Raw genomic sequence first — 18,186 nt, 5'->3', positions numbered from 1 at the left:
ATGGAGCTTCTTAATTTTTAGCTATATTCCAGTCAAGGCTTATCAGTTGTTCGAAAAGCGGTTTATAGATGTCTTCCTCAGGGAAGTCTGTATGAGACTGCAGCTGGTAGAGCAGGTGTGGCATGCGTGCTCTGCGTCGGTTTGCTGTGGACGCTGGGCTCTTACTCAGCTGGTGAGGCTCGAGTTATGGTCACCAGTCAGCAGCAGTCCAAGGTTTGAAGGTCTGGGTTCGAATGAGAGAACTTCTGTTGTCTGATAATTGTATGATATCTATTACTATGGTGTAAAACACCATTATTTTTATTAATTTTAACTAAATTTAGTTTTAATCATATAGAGACGTATGTTAAAGGGCAGAACACAAGGTCCCATTCCTTAATTACAGTTTTACGTAATAGACAAGCTCTGAAGCTTATGGATGTTACAGCTTCTCCCTTCCCCAGTGCTATTCCGCTTCAGTCTTGGGTGGAAGGGGTGCTGTGGGCAGCTGCTTTCCCGGTTTTCTCAACCTACAGTGTCCCGGCTCTGGCTTCCTCTCCTGCGGGAAGAGCTAGGATCTTATTTTCCACAGGCCAGATCAGACAGGAAGTGTTGGCTCTTCTTGGAGCATATTTCTGGGTTCTTTGGCCATTCCCTCATTCCCTGGGGATGTCTCACCTGCAGTTTCTTAATGAGACGAATGTTTCCTCTCCTCTAAGCTCCTAGCTGTGGTGGTCCACCCCAAACAGATTCTTACTGTTGATTTCTACTGCTCCCTCATTTGTCTCTTTTGATCAAAATCACACTGAGATATCTCCCAGCTGGTCTTTTCTCCCACCTGGCTCATATCTGTAAAAAACGTTTGTTTGTCTTTTGCCTGACAGACTCTAGGCATGCAAGCCACTTCCAGCACAGCCGCCACCATCGCAGCCTCAGAACAATAATGCAGCCACAGCCTCTTGCCTTTAGTCATTTCCAAACATGGATCTAGCATGAGTTTGGCATTAAATCCAGAGAACACATATCAGTCCCAAATGGTTTGCTGGAAACTCTTGTCCCTGTGGTTAAGGATGCTGATATTCCACAGTCTCCCCTGTGGGGGATGGTGGGACTCATAGCACTCCAACAAATGTCCTTAAAAAATCCTCTTCCTATTTTCTAGCATACCAACCTCTTCAAATTCAATACTTTGTAAGCCTGGTTTTAGTTATCTATTGTTGCATAACAAGTTACCCTAAAATTTAGCAACTTGAAACAACAAACAATGCCTATCTCCTAGTTTCTCCAGTCGAGGAGTCTAGGTGCACCCTATCAGGGAGGTTCTGAATCAGGGTATCTCTTGATACTGCAGCCCAGCTGTCTGGAGCTGCTGTTGCCTGAAGGCTCCACTGTCGTCTGGGAGGATGCTTCTGACAGGAGCTTACATCGCTGGAAAGTTCGCTATTGTTTCTGTAACCATCTCTCGGCTGCGTGTGGGCATCTCCAATAGATTCCTGAGGAAGGTCTCTTGGAAGCAATGTTTCTGAAAGCTTACATGTTCAAAAGTGTTTGTCTCTTGCCTTATACTTGAGGTACAGTTTGGCTGAGGACCGCATTGCTCTTCTTCTTTCTTCTAGCATTGCAGAATTTAGGGAATTCTTATTTGCCTGGCTGACTAAAGGATTCTTCATTTCTCTTTGAAGTCTGGTGACTTCGCTAGAACATTATCCTAGTGCTGTCTGTGCTGGACTAGTTTGCCTGGGGACATGGTTGATTTTTGTTTTTGTTTTCCCCATCATGTAGATTCAAGTCTTCCTTTATTTCAGGAACAGTTTCTTGGGTTTATATCTTGAAATATTTGCTTTACCTTATTATTACACTTTTTTTCCCCAGGGATTCCTTTTATATGTATGTTGGATTTCTTTTGTTTGTGACACACTCAAAAATTTCTCTCCAGGGGCCGCCCCCGTGGCCAGGTGGTTAAGATCACGTGCTCTGCTTTGGTGGCACAGAGCTTCGCTGGTTTGGATCCTGGACATGGCCCTGGCACGGCTCGTCAGGCCGTGCTGAGGCAGGTCCCACATAGCACAACCAGAGGCACTCTCACAACTAGAATATACAACTGTGTACTGGGGGGCTTTGAGGAGAAGACGACGAAAAGGAAAAAAAAACAAGATTGGCAACAGTGTTACCTCAGGTGCCAATCTTTAAAAAAAAATAATTTCTCTCCAGTTCTTTTCAGTTCTTTATTAACATCCATTTACTTAGTGTGCATTTATTGCTTCAGTCCTTGCTGCCTTCTTGTGCTTTCTGTTCTCCCTCTTCCTGTATGACTTCCAATTTCTCCTTCATCTTTGTGGCGCTTCTACTGTTTACCATTACACCATTTGGTTGAGCACTAGAAACTTACGGTTCATCTCTCGTTCTTCTCTTGCTAACCTCCCCCTGACATCTTGCATTTCTGCACTGTGTAATTGCTTCAGAAAGGTGATTGCTAGTCATGACAATTTAAAAATTCGTAGTGAAATGTTTGGTGACAATTTTAAACTTCTCTCATGGCAACATGTTTTTAGTGCATGGTCCCCATGTGCCCTTGGTTTTCTTTTTGCCCCTCTCTTTCTCTTTGTCTCATAGTACAGTAGTCCTCGCTTATCCATGGGGATACGTTTCGAGACCCCAGTGGTGCCTGAAACTGTGGATACTACCGAACACTGTATATCCTATGTTTTTTCCTATACATACATGCCCGTGATAAAGTTCAATTTGTAAATTAGGCACACTAAGAGATTAGCAATAATAAGTAATAATAAAATAGAACAATTATAAGAACATACTGTAGTAAAAGTTTTGTAATGTGGTCTCTCTCTAAATATCTCCTTGCACTGTGCTCCCCCCTTCTTCCTGTGATGGTGTGAGATGGCACAGTGCCTGCGTGATGAGAGGAATGAGGTGAATGATACAGGCATTGTGAGGTAGTGTCTGGGCCAGACGGAGCAGGACGGCGCAAGATTTCATCACACTACTCAGAATGGCACATGATTTAAAACTTATAAATTGTTTATTTCTGGAATTTTTCGTTTAATATTTTCGGACCACGATTGACCACGGGTAACTGAAGCACAGAGAGGTGAGGAATACTGTATCTTTACAAAGATACTATGCTTGTCCAGTTTTTCTTTTGTATCACTGAACAAAGTGAGTCTTCCTCTGTCTAGACAATGGAGATAGGCAATGTGGATTTTGTTGTTTGTTCTGGGTTTTTTTCCCATAATGGAAGACTTTACTTTTCTGTTTCCACAGCTATAAACATGTGTTATCTGTATAGCTCGTCATTGAGTCTCACTTTCGCTGCTTTTTTGGAACCAAACTCCTTCTATAGCTGCTTCTACCTGAAACTATTGCATCGCGTCTGCAATTGGAGAGGCATGGCCCCTAGCCTTAGAGGAAGGTATATTTGTTAGCTGTTTTTGAAATCTGCCACTTCTGGATTGTTTCCTCAAGGTTTCTTTTCTGTTTCCTCCTGCACACCCTTCCACTCAGTCATCACTGGTTTGTGATCCATTCCATTTATCTGGTGGCCTAGGATTTCACTGGTTCCTATTTTCAATAAATAGGTCATTTGCATTATTGTTTCTCATTCTCTATGTCTTGGGATGATTTCTGGGAATAAAAAGGGGGAAATGTTGACTCTATACTAAATTTTCAAACTGGTGGTCCTCAAGTTTCTTATGATCTCTGGTTTTTTTTGTAGTATTCCCCAAGTAGTTGTTTTTTGGGTTGAAAAGTAAAAATATTACAATTGGAAATTATGAGAAAAATTGCAGTAAAGAACACATAACGTACAAGTAATTGCATGCTGATTTTCTCCCCGAGACAGAAAAGTACTAAAAATTGATGGCAAAGTTTTGAGTGGTTCCCCACACCAATCATTTCTATTTCCTTGAGAACTCAAACTGTTTTGGCCACTTAAATTATTATGTCACTATTATGAGAAAATACTAAAGAAATACTTTTTTTGTTTTGTTTTATGAGTACTTTTTGTTTTGTGAGTACTTTGGGGTGGCTATGTCAGGGGTATTGTGCTATATCTTCAATTATATTCCTATTGATATTTGATATGAGAAAAGGTTACACTTTATGGACAACATAGGACTATTTTGCAGACGCTATTAGCTCTCATGTTCCCACATTCAAGTCTTAGACTGATTCCTTACAGTAACTTAGATGCACCTACTGAATCAAAAGATATAACACTGTCGTTATGTGGGAAAACATGCTCAAAGGGGAGCAATTTATCTAATACAAGAATGCAAAAGAAATGTACATCTGTAAGCAGTTTCCCAACCATGCAGAAAACAACTTTTGTGTATGGGTTGCTTCCCTTGACAAAATTGGTACCAATAGCTATAGTCTATGCAATAGTAAATTTTATTTTAATAAACAGTTTGTGTTCTGTGAAATTATTTTACGTTTCATATTGCCATTTATGTTGAATATGTAAAGTCTGGTTTTTAAAAATTGGGTGAAATGGGATGAAAGATGTGGGATTCACTTTTTACTGTCCTTTTTCTACTTTCCCTCATCCCATAGAGAAATTGTACAAAGAAGAAAGGATACTTATTATTCAGAAACATGATATGATAAAGAGAATAATAAAAATGCCAAGAAAGTCGTAGAAATAATTAAATGTTCTAATATATTCACATAACAAAGAAAAATTAGAAGAAGTTTTGTAAAACTTAATGAAGGAAAAAGATATTTTATAATTAATCAAGACTCCAGGGAAAAGTTTTTAATATTAAAAAAAGATGAAAAAAGATACAGCAATTCCTCTTTAATCTAAGTATTTTATTTCCTTTTAAGAAATTAAGAAAGCTAAATTCCCTGTCTCCTTAATTTCCGAATTGGGGATAATACAAATTCGCACGTGTTTTCCACCTATCTGTGTGTGGTCTTACCACTTTGACCATATTTCTTCCTTTTTCTGTCTTCTATTTCTGCCTTTATTTTTGAATCTTTATCTCATTTTCTCCTTCTAGTTTTCCACGTATATAGGTTTTATACAGCATTGTTTATAGGTAATAAATTACTTGATCTCAAATTTATATGAAATCAGCTAACTTTGTTGAGGGCCCCATTGCGTGCTTTGCTGTTTGTTGAGTCCTCCCTTTAAAAAGCCTGTCTGCCAGCTTCTCTGACCGCGGTCCTTCACCAGGGCCCCTTCCTCCCGCCTTCTTTCTTCTTTCTCCTGACATCTTTGCCTTTGGGCTCTTTCAAGCCCTCTGGTTTGCTCTCAACAGTTGAATCCACTCTCTCTATGCTTTATTTGATCATATGTTCATATATGCTTTATTTGATCATATTTTCATATTGGTATTTCATATTTCAATATTTCATATTCATCATATTTTCTTCATTGTCAAATGGTAAATGTAATAATGGTGGGAAGGCTGCTAATTCTTGCATGAAGAACCCTAACATTTTAATTTTGTTTTTGTATTCCCAAACCAAAGATTTCAAATTTTTAGCTTCATTAAACCTAAAAGAAGCAGCCTAAAATTAAGAATAGCAATGTAACAGTGGAATTATTGGAAGAACAAAACAAGAAAAGCAATGAGAACACAACACAAACAAACTACGCGGGGCACCTGCCTTTCCTTCCTCCCATCTGAGCTGTGTGCTACGTTGAGCTCTGCTTCACTGTCAGGGAGGTCTCGTGGCCTTTCAAAGGAAGCCCATCCTTTCTGCATGGCCTTTCGGCTCCTGAAAGTGTGGCTCCAGCGTAGATGTCGTCGCCATTAGTGAAGGCACATGCTGTGACTAGGGTGACTGCGTGGCCTCCCATTTGTGCCTCAGACCATTGCAGCACAGGCAGCCGTCTCTGTCCAGAGTGCCGTTCCCCATGTTTCCTGTTGAAACCCCAGCCATCCTTCACAGTCAGCTGAAAAGCTGCTTTATCAATAATTCGTCTCAGATCTTTTCTGCTTGAAAAATATTTTCCTCATCTCTAACCCTATTCAATTTTTATTATTGTTTACTTATGACTCTACTTTCTTTGTAATTATTTTTGACAGTTTCTTGTCTTCTCCCTATTACTTTCTGTTTTAAAAATTTAATGCTGGAACTTCTAAAATATTTCAGCCTTCTAAACACCCAAAAAACAATAGAAGACTCCAGATTGTGTTTTTAAGTGCAGGTTTATAAACGTTTGTTGGTGCCGTTGGCCTTGTCACTTTGTTGATGATGAAAGGTTTACTGTCATATTCTTTTTTTTTTTTTGAAGTAATTTTTTTTTTTATTAATGTTATGATAGAGTACAACCTTGTGAGATTTCAGTTGTACATTTTTGTTAGTCATGTTGTGGGTACACCACTTCCCCCTCTGTGTCCTCCCCCCACCCCCCCTTTTCCCTGGTAACCACCGATCAGATCTCCTTATCAATATGCTAATTTCCACCTATGAGTGGAGTCATATAGAGTTCGTCTTTCTCTGACTGGCTTATTTCGCTTAACATAATGCCCTCGAGGTCCATCCACGTTGTTGTGAATGGGCCAATTTTGTCTTTTTTTATGGCTGAGTAGTATTCCATTGTGTATATATACCACATCTTCTTTATCCAATCATCAGTTTCTGGGCATGTAGGCTCATTCCACGTCTTGGCTATTGTAAATAATGCTGCGATGAACATAGGGGTGCAACGGACTCTTGAGATTTCTGATATCAGGTTCTTAGGATAGATACCCAGTAATGGGATGGCTGGGTCATAGGGTATTTCTATTTTTAACTTTTTGAGAAATCTCCATACTGTTTTCCATAGTGGCTGTACCAGTTTGCATTCCCACCAACAGTGTATGAGGGTTCCTTTTTCTCCACAACCTCTCCAACATTTGTCGCTCTTGGTTTTGGATGTTTCTGCCAATCTAATGGGTGTAAGGTGATATCTTAGTGTAGTTTTGATTTGCATTTCCCTGATGATTAGCGATGATGAACATCTTTTCATGTGTCTATTGGCCATATTCATATCTTCTTTTGAGAAATGTCTGTTCATGTCCTCTGCCCATTTTTTGATCGGGTTGTTTGTTTTTTTGTTGTTAAGCAGTGTGAGTTCTTTGTATATTATGGAGATTAACCCTTTGTCGGATAAGTGGCTTGTAAATATTTTTTCCCAATTAGTGAGCTGTTTTTTTGTTTCAATCCTGTTTTCCCTTGCCTTGAAGAAGCTCTTTAGTCTGATGAAGTCCCACTTGTTTGTTCTTTCTATTGTTTCCCTCAACTGAGGAGTTACAGTGTCCAAAAAGATTCTTTTGAAACTGATGTCAAAGAGTGTACTGCCTATATTCTCTTCCAAAAGACTTATTGTCTCAGGCCTAATCTTTAGGTCTTTGATCCATTTAGAGTTTATTTTCGTGTGTGGTGAAAAAGAATGGTCAATTTTCAATCTTTTGCATGTAGCTGTCCAGTTTTCCCAGCACCATTTGTTGAAGAGACTTTCTTTTCTCCATTGCAGGCCCTCTGCTCCTTTGTCGAAGATTAGCTGTCCATAGATGTGTGGTTTTATCTCTGGGCTTTCAATTCTGTTCCATTGATCTGTGGACCTGTTTTTGTACCAGTACCATGCTGTTTTGATCACTGTAGCTTTGTAGTATGTTTTGAAATCAGGGATTGTGATTCCGCCGGCTTTGTTTTTCTTGCTCAGGATTGCTTTAGCAATTCGCGGTCTTTTGTTGCCCCATATGAATTTTAGGATTGTTTGTTCAATTTCTGTGAAGAATGTTCTTGGGATTCTGATTGGGATAGCATTGAATCTGTATATTGCTTTAGGTAGTATGGACATTTTAACTATGTTTATTCTTCCAATCCATGTGCAAGGAATGTCTTTCCATCTCTTTATGTCATCGTCAATTTCTTTCAAGAAAGTCTTGTAGTTTTCATTGTATAGATCCTTCACTTCCTTGGTTAAGTTTATCCCAAGCTATTTTATTCTTTTCGTTGCGATTGTGAATGGGATTGAGTTCTTGAGTTCTTTTTCTTTTAGTTCATTGTTAGTGTATAGAAATGCTACTGATTTATGCACGTTAATTTTATACCCTGCTACTTTGCTGTAGTTGTTGATTATTTCTAATAGTTTTTCTGTGGATTCTTTGGGGTTTTCTATATATAAGATCATGTCGTCTGCAAACAACGAGAGTTTTACTTCTTCGTTACCTATTTGGATTCCTTTTATTTCTTTTTCCTGCCAAATTGCTCTGGCCAGCACCTCCAGTACTATGTTGAATAGGAGTGGTGAAAGTGGGCACCCTTGTCTTGTTCCTGTCCTCAGAGGGATGGCTTTCAGTTTTTGTCCATTGAGTATGATGTTGGCTGTGGGTCTATCATATATGGCCTTTATTATGTTGAGGTACTTTCCTTCTATACCCATTTTATTGAGGGTTTTTATCATAAATGGGTGTTGGATCTTGTCGAATGCTTTCTCTGCATCTATTGAGATGATCATGTGGTTTTTGTTTTTCATTTTGTTGATGTAGTGTATCACGTTGATTGACTTGCGGATGTTGAACCATCCCTGTGTCCCTGGTATAAATCCCACTTGATCATGTTGTATAATCTTTTTGATGTATTGCTGTATTCGGTTTGCCAAAATTTTGTTGAGGATTTTTGCATCTATGTTCATCAGTGATATCGGCCTGTAGTTCTCCTTCTTTGTGTTGTCCTTGTCAGGTTTGGGGATCAGAGTGATGTTGGCTTCATAGAATGTGTTAGGGAGTTCTCCATCTTTCTCAATTTTCTGGAACAGTTTGAGGAGAATAGGTATTAAGTCTTCTTTGAATGTTTGGTAGAATTCTCCAGAGAAGCCGTCTGGTCCTGGACTCTTATTTTTCTATTTCCTTACTTGTGATTGGCCTATTCAGATTCTCCATTTCTTCCTGATTCAGTTTGGGGAGATTGTAGGAGTCTAGGAATTTGTCCATTTCTTCCAGGTTGGTCAATTTGTTGGCATATAGTTTTTCATAGTATTCTCTTATGATCTCTTGTATTTCATTGGTATCTGTTGTGATTTCTCCTCTCTCATTCCTAATTTTATTAATTTGCGATTTCTCTCTTCTTTTCTTGGTGAGTCTGGCTAGGGGTTTGTCAATTTTGTTAATTCTTTCGAAGAACCAACTCTTTGTTTCATTGATCCTTTCTATTGTCTTTTTTGTTTCAATATCGTTTATTTCTGCTCTTATTTTTATTATTTCTCTCCTTCTACTGACTCTGGGTTTTGTTTGTTCTTCTTTTTCTAGTTCTGTTAGGTGTTGTTTGAGGTTGCTTATGTGAGCTTTTTCTTGTTTAGTGAGGTGAGCCTGTATTGCGATGAATTTCCCTCTTAGGACTGCTTTTGCTGCATCCCAAATGGTTTGGTATGTCGTGTTCTCATTTTCATTAGTCTCCAGATAAAATTTGATTTCTTCTTTAATTTCTTCAATGATCCATTGTTTGTTGAGAAGCGTGTTGTTTAGTCTCCACATTTTTGCACCTTTCTCTGCTTTTTTCTTGTAGTTGATTTCTAGTTTAATAGCATTGTTATCAGAAAAGATGCTTGATATTATTTCAACTCTCTTGTATTTATTGATGTTTGCTTTGGTTCCCAAAATATGGTCAATCCTTGAGAATGTTCCATGTGCACTTGAGAAGAATGTGTAACCTGCTGTTTTTGGATGAAGTGTTCTATATATATCTATTAAGTCCATCTGGTCTAATTTTTCATTTAATTCTATTATTTCCTTGTTGATTTTCTGTCTGGATGTTCTGTCCATTGGTGTTACTGGTGTGTTGAGGTCCCCTACTATTATTGTATTGTTGTTGATGTCTTCTTTTAGTTCTATTAAGAGTTGCTTTACAAATTTTGGTGCTCCTGTGTTGGGTGCGTATATATTTATAAGTGTTATGTCTTCTTGGAGGAGAGTCCCTTTTATCATTATATACTGTCCCTCTTTATCTTTCTTTATCTGTTTTGCTTTGAAATCTACCTTGTCTGATATTAGTATAGTGACACCTGCTTTCTTTTGTTCATTATTAGCTTGGAGTATTGTTCTCCATCCCTTCACTCTGAGTCTGTGTTTGTCTTTGGGGCTGAGGTGTGTTTCCTGGAGGCAGCATATTGTTGGATCTTGTTCTTTGATCCATCCTGCCACTCTGTGTCTTTTGATTGGGGAGTTCAATCCATTTACATTTAGAGTGATTATTGAGATGTGGGGGCCTACCACTCCCATTTTGTGTCTTGTTTTCCGGTTTTCTTCAGTTTCCTTTGTTTCTCGTCCCATGGTTTAATCTGTTCTGATGTAGAGCTGCTACTCTCTGTTGTTGTCCTTCTACTTATCTCCTCTGCTCTTGGTTTTGTAGCCCCTTTCCTTTTTTGGATTTTTCAGGAATGAGGGTTTTCCTGAGGATTTCCTGAAGAGGAGGTTTTGTGGCAATGAACTCCCTTAATTTTTGTTTATCTGGGAAAGTTTTTATTTCTCCATCGTATTTGAAGGATATTTTCGCTGGGTAGAGAATTCTCGGCTGTAGATTTTTGTCCTTCAGATTTTTGCATATATCATTCCACTCTCTTCTAGCCTGTAAAGTTTCTGCAGAGAAATCTGCTGATAGCCTGATGGGGGTTCCTTTGTAGGTTAGTTTCTTTTGCCTGGCTGTCCTTAGTATTTTCTCCTTGTCGTTGACTTTTGCTAGCTTCACTACTATATGCCGTGGAGTTGGTCTTCTTGCATTGATAAAGTTTGGAGATCTATTGGCTTCTGTCACCTGAAGATCCATCTCTCTCACCAGATTTGGGAAGTTCTCAGCCATTATTTCTTTGAATAGGCTTTCTGCCCCTTTCTCCTTCTCTTCTCCCTCTGGTATACCTATAATCCTTACGTTGCATCTCCTAATTGTGTCTGATAATTCTCGGAGAGTTTCTTCATTTCTTTTTAGTCTTGCTTCTCTCTCCTCCTCTGCCTGCAGCAATTCTATATTGCCATCTTCCAAATTGCTAATTCTTTCCTCCATATTATCGGTTCAGAGCATCTAGATTTTTCTTAATCTCCTCTATTGTGTTCTTCATTTCCAATATTTCTGTTTGGTTCTTCTTTATCGTATCAAACTCTTTTGTGACATAGCTCCTGAATTCGTTGAGTTGTCGGTCAGAATTCTCTCTTAACTCATTGAGAATTTTAATGATGGCTGTTTTGAAGTCATCATCATTTAGGTTATATATCTCATTTTCTTCGGGATTGTTTTCTGTGTATTTGTTACTTTCTTTCTGTTCTGGAGATTTAATGCATTTTTTCATATTGCTTGATGTTGTTGATTTGTGCCTCTGCATGGAGATAGAGTTTAGTTGCTCCTTTCACTTGTTTCAGCTGCTGCGGTGGGGGAGCAGCTGTTTATACTGCACCAACCAGGAACCCTGTCCGCAGTTGCTAACTGGGCCTGGGCCCCTCCTCGTAGCCACAGTGGCCCTTTGGATTCCCTCCTCTGCCGTGGGTGCCATCACAGGGGGGCTTCAGGCTGCTGGTGCCTACTGTTGCAGCCCACCTAGATGTGCTCTCTCCTTAGGGTCTGCAACGGTGTTATGGGCTTTTCCAGCGGCCAGGGGTGGGATCACTTATATTTGTCGCTCCGTTGCTGTCGGCACCCACAAAATCTCACTTGTCCTCTATGGGTCGCAGGAGAGCTATTGGCATCTTCTACAGTCTGTGGTTAGTTCACCTAGCTATGCTGCTTTTGCCCTGGGGTCTTCCAGCCTTGTGGCTGGCGGCTGGGTGCCTTCTACTGGTGCTGTGCAGAGGCTTTCCCTAAGGCTGCTGTGAGCCTGTAGGGTTTCCCCCTAGGCTACGAAGCTGGGACTCTGGAACTCACCCCAGCCCCAGTCCTCTCCGAGATCTCCGGCTATCCCTAGTCCCACGGGGCGAGCAACGGCAGCTGGGGGTCGCCCCGCCCTCTGGGATTCTCTCCGGGCCTCTCCCAGGACCGTGAATGCTGGGCGTGGCCCCTCTGCTAATGGCAGACAGAGAGCTTTGTCTGCTGCCCGGGCGGAACTCCGAGGCTTCCCCTCCGGGTTGCAGAGCCGGCCTTTGAAACTTCCCCCAGCCCCAGTCCTCTCCAAGATCTCTGGCAATCCCTACTCCCACAGGGCGGGCAACGGCAGCTGGGGGTCGCCCCACCCTCTGGGATTCTCTCTGGGCCTCTCCCGGAGCCGTGAATGCTGGGCGTAGCCCCTCTGCTAATGGGAGACAGAGAGTCTTGTCTGCTGCTCGGGCGGAACTCCGGCGCTTCCCCTCCGGGTCGCAGAGCCAGCCTTTGAAACTTCCCCCAGCCCCGGTCCTCTCCGAGATCTCCGGCAATCCCTAGTCCCACGGGGCGGGCAATGGCAGCTGGGGGTCACCCCGCCCTCTGGGATTCTCCCCGGGCCTCTCCTGGAGCCGTGAATGCTGGGAGTGGCCCCTCTGCTAATGGCAGACAGAGAGTTTTGTCTCCTGCCCGGGCAGAACGCCAAGGCTTCCCCTCCGGGTTGCAGAGCCGGCCTTTGAAAGTTCCCCCAGCCCCAGTCCTCTCCGAGATCTCCGGCATCCCTACTCCCACAAGGCGGGCAACGACAGCTGGGAGACCTCCGTACCCACAGCGACTCTCTCTGGGACCCTCTGGGCGCCGCGAACACCAGGCGGGGTCTCACCGCCAATGGCGGGGAGAGACTCTCCCCGTGGGCTCAGGTGTGCAACTCCAAAGTTTCCCTCTGCGTTTAGGAGTAATTGCGGGGGGTTTAGGTAGGGTTCTGGTCACCTGTTTCCACCGTTGCTCCTCTGTTGTGTGCTCGCTCCTGCCCTAGATGTGTGTAGATCCTCTGGGGGCGTCCGTTGGAAGAAAGCCGCTTGCTGGTACTAGGCTGCTCGGTCGGGGTCGGAGAGTTTTCACCTATTTCCACATCCTCCCAGAGGAAAGTCCGTCCGCCTTCTGATGTTTAGTCGCGTGGGTATCTCAGACGTCCTGAGATGCTGTCTGGATATCCTTTGTCAAGCGATAAGTGTCCAAATAATTGTAGACTCGAAGGGGGAGAGACAAAGAGGACTACTCACGGCGCCATCTTGCTACTGTCATATTCTTGCCAAGAATATGCAACCTGAATCTAATCATGGGGAAACTCGGAAAAACCCAAACTAAAAAATATTCTACAAAATAATTTCTTTGTACTCTTCAAATATATTAAGGTCAAGAAACTAAAAAAAAAGGATGAGTTATTGTTCCTGATTAAAGGAATCTAAAATTACACAAAAACTGCAAACAATGAGTAACCCCAAATTGGATACTGGACTAGGAAATATGGCTATACAGGAAACTAATGGGACAACTGATGAAATTTTATTACAGACTGTATGTTAGATAGTAGCGTTGTAAGCTGTTCCAGTCTCGAGTTTTGAAATTGTACTATGGTTATGTAACAGAATATCCTTGATTTTAGGAAATACATATTGAAGTGTTTAGGGGTGATGGGGCAGGATGTTGACTGGCATATATACTATGTATATGTATATGTATACACACATATCGACATAAGCATCTGTGTGCACAGACATGTGTTTTATGTATGTCCATGTGTGTATGTGTGAGTGCATGATTCCTGGCTAAATATCCTGAGTGATCCACTGCACATATCTGTAGTTCTCAGAGATGAACAAAATACAAAGTAGGCCCATTCTTGTGCTATTTGCTGGTAGCTGTGCAGCTTTAAGAGGGGTTTTTTGGGAAGGAGTGCCTTGTTCACTGCATGCACTGTGGAGCTGGGCCTCACTACCCTGTGGTTGGCACCCACAGAGCCTACAAATGTCTGTTTTGTGTATAATGATACAGCATCCCACTGCCATTCTTACTGTGGGAAAGGGGGTCATCTGGCACGAGAAGTCATGTTTGCTCTGTAATGTTTACTGATCTTTTTTCCACCCAACATTTTAGCCCTTTATGTCAAATATGATGTCTTATGTCTTATACTCAGGTTTGTTGTATTTTGTGTTTCTTTCTTGGAAAAATTGAGCAGTCCTAAAATGTTAGATGGTAATTAGGAATCATCAACTTATATTGAGTTTCTCCCCAAAATTTCCTATATAAGCTGAATGTTTAAAGGAGAAACTAATTTTTTTCTGTTAAACAAATGTTAAATATATTTCCCACAGAAACCCTACTACTTGCTTCTGAGCCCAGAATAGTAGGTATAGCAGAGAGATGACTGAATTAATAATACTTTCCACCTGATACGATTATTGTGGTGATTAAATTAATACATATAAAGAGCGTAAAAGAGTTCCTGGCAAAGAATCAGCACCCAATAAATATAAGCTAGTTTTATTACTTTTCTTTCTATATGTAAAATGAGAGAGAAAGAAGGAAAGAGGGAAGGAAGGAAGGAAAGAGGGAAGGAAGAAAGGAGGGAAGGAAAGAAGGAAAGTGGGGAGAGAGAGTCTGAGGCTGGGGAGTGCAGGAGGAAGAGAAATGGGAGTGCTCTAGGATTCTAAACAGAGGCCAAGGTGTGATTGGCTGGGCAAGAAGCAGAGGTCAGAGTAATGAACGGAAAACCCAAGGCTGAAAAGAGTGTCAAGGAAAGAAGTGAGTTAGTCTAGTAAGGGTTAGCGTTCAGGAAGCAGAGAACGGGTGGGAATGGGGGAAGTAGGAATAGGAATAGGAGAATTGATTTACGTCACCTGAGGCTGATAACAGAACAGCTTCATTTGTCTCAGGATCTGCACTACTCCTTTGAAGGGCCAGGCCAGTCACAGGTGAGGTCCTGAGGGCTTTGGGACCCGCTCAGAAAAAATGCCTGCAGGGAGTGGGAAGGAGGAGCTTTGGAGAGAAATGATGCTTTGGTTTCTGATGACTTATCAATTAGATAACTGGGTTTGTTTTCCTCACTACCTAGAAGTGGTGAATATGGACAAAAGGACATATGTGCTAAAAGAAGCAGGAATCCGTTTTCTAGTGGTTCTAGTTGTGTATTTTCACGATTTGATGAGTTTGGGCTTTCTCTAATATGGTGAATGAATTATAACCATTCCTCCTAGTTTATTAAATGGTTGTAGTTTTCAAAGTTTAAAGATTTTGCGGCGGGGGGCGGGGGTGGCCTCGTGGTCGATGGTTAAGTTTGCGTGCTCTGCTTCGGTGGCCCAGAGTTTCACCAGTTCAAATCCTGGGCGCGGACATGGCCCCGCTCATCAAGCCACGTTGAGGCGGCGTCCCACATCCACAACTAGAAGGACCCACAACTAAAAATACACAACTATGTACTGGGGAGCTTTGGGGAGAAAAAGGAAAAATAAAATCTTTAAAAAAAAGATTTTTTTTTAAGTAAGAGGAACTTGCAAATGGTAAATTAAACTTACTGTTTTTTATGAAGTAAAGGAAGTCTTTCTGCGTTGTTTCAGGAAGGAAAGGCAGTCTTTCTACTTTGTTCCAACTTTACATCACAGCAAGAGAAATAAGTACAAATCTTTCTGCACTGTGAGTCTCTATTCATCTCCATCAGACTATTCAGAGGAGTGGAAAGGGGGCCTGCCAAAATTTCAGAGACCTGGCCCCAACCGTTAGTCCTACTGAATCTAATCTCGGGGAGTGAGTTGTGAAAGAGCAGGTGGCAGAGGTCATGGAAATAAGCAAATGAGTTCCCCTTGTGGCTGGTGCACCCTAAAGTTTAAGAACCACTGATCTGGGCCAATTGTTTCGTGAATAGAATGTTTATTGATAGATACTTAAGCATTGCTCAAAGAATTAGAAATAGTGGCATTGTGCATTTTAAATCAGTCTCTCTCTTTTGTTTGAAAATTTCTAAATTTTCTTTCAGGCAGTGAAGTCCTTTATGTTGATTGTATAAATGTGTATGGCAATTATAATTTAGCTCATTACCTTAGAAAGGAATAATTACCCTGACAAATGATTTCCAGATCATTTTTACTGGTCTGAAAAGAGCATTTTTTGAAATAATATTCTTCTTGTACTTTAATTGTGAAATACATTATGCATACAAAGTAGAGTATATGTGTATGTGCATTTTAGAGAAAAATTTAAAAATCAAGCACCTATGGGCTCACCTTCACCTTGAGATATAGAACAGTTCTAATTCCCTTCAGGCTTTCTGGGGACCTCTCTGATATGTCTTCTTCTTTCTCCGTTAGCATAGATAACCATCTCCTGCACTTTCCTTTAATCATTTTTTGTTTTTGTTTATAGTTTTACTGTCTATGTATTTATCTGTAAAAATACATCTAGATTGCCTTTTTTTACTTTATATTGACAGAAACATATTGTATTTGTACTTTTCTGACTCAATATTATGTTTTTTGGGATTTATCCATGTTGCTATATAGCCCCATAGTTGGAATGTACCACAATTTATCTATCAATTTTATTATCCTCATGAATTCTGACTGTTTACAGAGGTTTTGGTTTTGGTTTTGTTTCTTGATGCAATTACAAATGTTGTTCTATGAACATTCTTTGCACGTCTCCTGGTTCACAGGTATTGTGTTTGGGGCATATATCTAGCAAGAGAATTGCTAGCTCACAGGATTTGTGCATGTAATAGTTAATGCAAGTTGTCTTCCCAATACAGGTGAACCAACTTACTTGATAGAAATGTGGGTCCCCAGTGCTCCCCATCCTTTCCAGTACTGGGCTCCCTCAGAACTTTGAGTTCTGCAATTTGGTGGATGTGAAAGTATATTTCATTGTAGATTTAACTTACGTTTTCCTGATTACTAATGAACATTTTCTCATATATTTACATATTTATATATTTCATATTTTGTTCTATGAAATGTTTCCTCTTGCTTTTTATCCACTTCTTTTGGTCTTTTAAAAAATGATTTATAGGATATTTTTAAAATATTTGGTTATATATTTTACAAATATCTTCTCAGAGTTTGAGTTTGGGGCTTATATTTTTAACTTCCTTTTTAATACTTTGGAGAAACAAGCTCTTAATATAGTTGAGTGTATCAATATTTTTCTTTTAGCTTACTATTTATTATATCCTAAGAAACCTTTGCCTCTCTCAGGTCATACAGATATCTTCTAAAAATTTGAAACTTGTGACTTTCTTATTAAAGCATGACATCTGTCTGGAATTAATTCTGAGTGCAATGTGACGTTGGACTCCGGATTATTTTTTCCATTTTGAATTACCTGCTCTTTGAATGTTTTGAATAAATGTATTTAAGAGTTTTGGAGTCATTCAGGTTTTCTATTTGAGTTATTTTTGTTGTTTTGTTTTTCTAGGCATTTGCTGATTTCACTTATTTTCAAATTTATTGGTATAAAATTGTTTATAACATTCTTTTATTTTTTGCATCTGCTCTATATGAAATCGTGTGCTCTTTTTTATTTCTAAGATCATTAATTTGTGTCTTCTTTTCTTTATATCAATTAATCTTCTCAGAAGTTTGTCAATTCTATTTATCCTTACAAAAGACAAACTTTAAATTTTTAAAAAATATTTTCTATTGTATAGTTTTCTATTTTAATTATTTTTCTATTATATTTAATAATTATTTCCTTCTACTTTCTTTGAACTTTTGAAATGATTAGCTCATGGGTATGTAACCTTTTTGTTTTTTCTTTTTACAATAAACGTTTAAGGCTATAATTTCTCTCTAAGGACTTCTTCATCTGTACCAAACAAGTTCTTACAATTCTTTTCCTTATTATTCAGTTTCACATATTTTCTAATTTTATTTTGATATCTTCTTTAGAAGTATTATAAATAAAGAGAAGTATTGGCTTTAATTTATCTTTTTGTCATTAATTTCTAAATTTTGTTGAATGGTCAGAGAATATGGTATATATTATTTAGGTAGTTTGGAATTTATTGAGTTCTATTTATTATCTGGTATTTTACTGATTTTTAAAATATTTCATGTGTGTTTGAAAGGAAGACTTACCTCCATATTTGGTATGCGCTGTTATTTATGGCCATTAGATCAAGCTTATTATTTATATGGTGTATCATTTTACATTCTTTTATTTTGAGCTATCTTTGTATCTTTGGTCTGTCTTTCTATATTGGGTATATATTTTATAAATGATACATAGCTGGATTTAAAAAATTCAGTCTTAGAATCTGAGTCTTTTAATGTATAGTTTAATCAATTCGCATTGATTGTGAGAACTCATGCATATGGATTCAATTCTGCCATCTTATTTATTGCTTTCTATTTGTTCCATTTT

At 39.6% G+C, this 18,186-nt stretch overlaps 1 protein-coding gene across 3 annotated transcripts in view; it reads left to right on the top strand.

Moving 5' to 3' along the window:
• BANK1 (B cell scaffold protein with ankyrin repeats 1) overlaps positions 1 to 18,186 on the top strand; it is a 322,048-nt gene that overhangs the window by 35,952 nt on the left and 267,910 nt on the right. The window lies entirely within an intron of this gene.

The sequence above is a fragment of the Equus quagga genome, chromosome 3, assembly GCF_021613505.1.
Source record: "Equus quagga isolate Etosha38 chromosome 3, UCLA_HA_Equagga_1.0, whole genome shotgun sequence".
Classification (NCBI taxonomy): domain Eukaryota; kingdom Metazoa; phylum Chordata; class Mammalia; order Perissodactyla; family Equidae; genus Equus; species Equus quagga.
This window is presented reverse-complemented; position numbering and strand designations above follow the sequence as displayed.